The 4775-nt window shown below is 40.4% G+C and overlaps 1 non-coding gene across 1 annotated transcript; it reads left to right on the top strand.

Annotated features, from left to right (window-relative positions):
- The first annotated feature begins 4346 nt into the window (after positions 1-4346).
- Positions 4347-4428, top strand: trnal-uag. The gene has a single exon. It is a non-coding gene; the product is annotated as a tRNA-Leu (tRNA).
- Positions 4429-4775: the final 347 nt, after the last annotated feature.

Here is a 4775-nt window from a genome sequence, read left to right as displayed (position 1 = left end):
TTCGCAGGATTTTTTTGTGATTGTTGCGGCCCAAAAAGCCTGATTTTGCGACAGCTTTTTGAAAAAATTGAGAGGAAAGTTGAGATTTTTTTTTTTTTTTTTTCCAATAACATCTCAGGGGCAAGTTAAAATGCTAAATTACAGTTTTTTTTAGAAAACATTCTTGATGTGGCCACTGATTGTATTTTTATTCTCTCGATTCACAGAAAAATGCCATGAAAGGTCTGTATTGCACATTTACGACAGTCCCTGAATGCACCTCGCAGTGACAGAGGCACTTGACAGGCAGTTCACGCACTCTGAAATGAATCTGCATCTGTGATGACTATGAGTTGATCAAAACCTACTAAATGTGTCTGATGTATCACCAAACTGGATTAAATCAAGCTGTAGATGCAGAGCTTTTTACGGTGAGAGCGGCAACAACGTCAAACGTCAAATATTAAACAGACGACCCCCGGTTGTGTCTTTGTCACTAACGCACACCGGGGGTAAAAATCATCAATGAAGATGAGACAGATGCATGGAGGCGGGGAGAGCTGGATCATAAAGCACACCTGCTGCAGGTAGAGACCAAGCTAACACTGAGCCCCTCAATCTATAAATAATAACGTTGTCATGGTCACTTGTCCTGCCAGCAGTCCCCTCTTTTCACCCGTTCTCTGTGCGTGTTTTATTGTTGAAAAGTGCCGATCAAGTGAGGACTTACGTTTATGTTCCAAGGAAGTCAAATTGATGACAAAACCGATGACGTACAGGGGCTGAGATTGAGGTAATTGGTCAAAGTTGCGGGAAAGTTGCGATGATTGTATAAAATTGCAAGGCCGGGAAAAAATCGCGCTGATTGGTTGAATTCGCGTTGATAGTTGCGATCGCGAAATCGCAACTTCCTGGAGGGACTGGATAGTGAGAGTGCTAAGAAGACAGCCTGCAATAAGACAACCTGAGAGACACTCTTTCTGGGAGAGGTTAAAAACGTTTCTCCTCTTTCTGATCATGTATCAAGCCAGCATGCTTGACAACAATCTGCCCAGTGAATGAACTGACATAAGTCCTCATCAAACTACCATCAAGACAACAAACAAGCAAGTCCAGCAGATTAAGATTCACTTAACTACTTGGTGAAAAGACCAGTCAAAGAAACGTCACTACTGACACTGTGTTCATAAAGTCCAGAGAATAATATCTTAAGCCATGAGAACATCACTTGTAGTAATCTAAGGAGACTCCTGTCCCTCAGATGGGATTGAAGGCTTGAAAACACAAATATAAAATTAACTGAATGTATTTGGACATCATCTTGACTAGTTTTGTTCTGGAATAACTTTTTGAATTCCCCTTAGACATCTTTCCAGAACTTTGTGAACAACATATTTTTCCAGTGAAGGCCGGTTGTGATTTTGAAATATGAAAGCATATTTGTGAGTCTCAAAATATCTGACAACCTTGAAAGTTAGATTTATGACTGATATCATATTGTATTGTACATAATACACAGGTCTCTGCAAACATTTAACAATTAATTTTGTATTCAATTTCCAAAGCACTTATGTATTTCAAGCCTTTATTGTTTGACGTATGCTTTAGGCCTTTTTTTATTACAGTTTATGCTTAAGAGCTCTCAAGCCCACAATCACAGGCCTCTGAATAATGGACCTCAGTGTGCCGAGAATATAATCATTTTCCTCCCTTTCAGCTTCCAAAAGAGATTACAGGAGGACAAAATGTTTTTACGCTCCAGTGGCCTCCAGTAGATGTCGATTTCGGAGCCTTTCAGTATAGACACCCAACACTCCCTTTCTCTCAGCAGCTCACACTCTACACCCACTGTTCTGGAAACATGTTGTTTTTACTGTGAACATAATAACATGATTTAAAAGTCGGAGACACTGTTTGTTGTCTGCCCCCCCCCTGAACAGCAAAACAGTTCATCTGCTGAGTGACACGGTGGTGTCATATTTGCATAGTAAACACAGTAGACTATGGAGAACATGCCTTTTCAGATGTTGAGTCACGCTGTCTGTAAGACTGGAGACACTGTAATCTTTACTTAAAGCAGATTAGTCAAGACGAAACTGCCCCGAACAGACGTTTTATTTCATGCTGAATGTTTACAACCTAACGTTTGGATATTCCATTAGAATAAATTAGCAATTTACTACACAATGGTGTGTAATACAGTTTTTATATACTTAATTTCTGTGATGTAAAAATACATCAACAGTCCATTATTGATAGATAACTCTGGGATAACTTTGGACATGTGGAGCAGATACAGCCGCACACATTTGGATAACATGTCTTATATATTCTGTAAATTCCTGCTGAAAGTGTAACCTTTTAAAGACACAGTTCAAACATGGTACGATCCACCCACCTGACATTTCTGCTGTGTAACTGTGTTGCTGTGCAGTTTGATGAGCAGCGTCGACTGAGAATGGACTTCTCAGTATAAAACATAGTAATGTACTATAAAAGTATTAAGCCCTGAAGCATTACCAGAAACTTTGACAAACTAATTGATCTGCTGCTTGTATAGTAATGAAAAGCGATAGCATCTCTGTTTCAGCTAGCTAATAATAACAGTGTTCACTTGTAACTTTTTTCAAAGAACCCTATGTATCACAACTTGAAGCATGTGCTGTTTTAATGCAATGTAATAAGATTATGAAAACAATTTAAATGTCTTGCAAAATGTTTTGTCATATGTGAGCGATAAGAGGAAAACAGGATGGTTTTACAGATACATCATGGTCAAGATTTGGAAGGTGGGGGTGCATGGAGGTATCAGACATGTCATTACGAAAGATGTCAGTGTATGAAACCGACACTGTACACCTGCATCATTTTCACTAGAGGTAACGAGACATCAGGGGATCAGCCAAGCAGCCTTGATAAAATAATGTTGATAAAACACACTAAGCTAATTTGCATATCTGTGACTTCACTCTTCACATACAGAATAAAAGATTAAAATTACATTTATCAAGGAAGGGCATTCAAAACCTTAGAATAAATAGATGAGTTAATATCTGATAATTGATTCACGGATCAATTATAGAAGTAGCTACTCTGCTGGTCGGTGACCATAGACTGTATATGAAGTGGACTTCAGAGCTTACTTTCAAAAGGGAAGTCAATGCAAACTGCTTTTATGGACTAAGTCATTACTTTCATGTATTTATCTGTGGGACCTGTAATAATGTGAGGCATGAACATATAGACACTATTTTGCACACTGACACCCCCCACTCACATGTTTTGTTTTTAATGTTGTCCAGTGGTAAATATGCATGTTCCAAAGCACATGTCATATTAAGTTATAATATTTAGTAGGTTTTTTTGTGGTTGGGATGAGTAAAGCTTACGCAGGCATTTTGAGGCAGCTCAGGGGTCTTTAGGATGCACACACATTATTCAGACTGGGATGTTCCGCATTATGCTGCCACGCTAAGCTGGTGTGCTTGTACTTCTGTTTTTACAGTCGAGCATACGTGATGTAGCGACACAGATGTATATTGTGTACGGGAGAAACCAGACTTCTGTTCAGGCAAATACTTCATGTCGAGTTTTGCAGGTTAATCAGAAGACTTTGAAGTGCCACACCTGTCCAATTTGCTAGCTAGAAATTCAGTAGTGTAACCATCTGTAATCTGCTCTGATGTTATCTGTGTTAGTGTGCAGAATATTGTAAAGTATGAGTGTGAAGTACAGCACCGACAGAGACCAATCACAGTGTGATTGAGTGAACACGTGTGTCATGCGTATGCTTGTATTTGTGTATTTCCAGAAAAAGAGTTGGAGTTAAAGTTATTATAAAATCCATGCACGCCTGTAAATCACCTTATTGTGTCCAAGTGTGCAACATTTCAATAGATCATGATGTTAATACAGTAAATGTAGTCCCACATAAAGATAAGTATAAGAATTCTTTAGGGTGTGGCTACCTTGTGATAGACCAGTCATTACCACGGTGACCTGTCAGCCTGGATAGAGCTGAGCAAAGCAAAACCACCCCTCACTCAATACGGTTACTTCTGGCAACAAAAAGTTAATTCATGCACTAAAAAACAACTGTTTCCATCAAATCTGACGTGGGTGTGGGTTTGTGTGATCGATATAAAGCATATTTGAGACATGAAAATAAATGCACTCAGTTGCAAGCTTAAACCCATGGACTGACGAGCAGAGTGACGCAGCGGAAGCATGCTGGACCCATAACCCAGAGCCATAGCCATTGCGTTTTGCAAGTGCTGCTGCAGCAACCTGGATATTCCAGCTAATTGATGAAACATCTCATGATACCCGGCGCATCGGTCCTCTGAAACTGGATATGCGCACATCAGGGTAGTGTGGCCGAGTGGTCTAAGGCGCTGGATTTAGGCTCCAGTCTCTCAGGAGGCGTGGGTTCAAATCCCACCACTGCCATTTAATGACCATTGCTGTCTCCAAGTGTCATTGCCCATCACCATTTTGCCCTTTTAGCAACATCAGGTGTAGTGGGCTGGATAAATGTGGCGCAACGACACTAACGGCCTACAGAAGAGCCTACACTAGTATCAAGCAGTGCAAGGTAGTGTGGCCGAGTGGTCTAAGGCGCTGGATCAAGTCTCTCAGGTGGTGTGGGTTCAAATCCCACCATTACCATAAGCCAACCACAGCTTTCTCATAAGGAGAAGGCCTGTCAAAAGTTTGCCCAGTGTTGCCTTCTCACTGTGATCAAGTGTGTGTTGTAAAAGCCATTATTTGTTTAATGTGACACCTCTGTGCTCAGA

The sequence above is a fragment of the Notolabrus celidotus genome, chromosome 8 (assembly GCF_009762535.1).
Source record: "Notolabrus celidotus isolate fNotCel1 chromosome 8, fNotCel1.pri, whole genome shotgun sequence".
Taxonomy (NCBI): Eukaryota; Metazoa; Chordata; class Actinopteri; order Labriformes; family Labridae; genus Notolabrus; species Notolabrus celidotus.
Note: the sequence above shows the minus strand (reverse complement) of the source record. Positions and strands in the feature narration are given on the sequence as shown.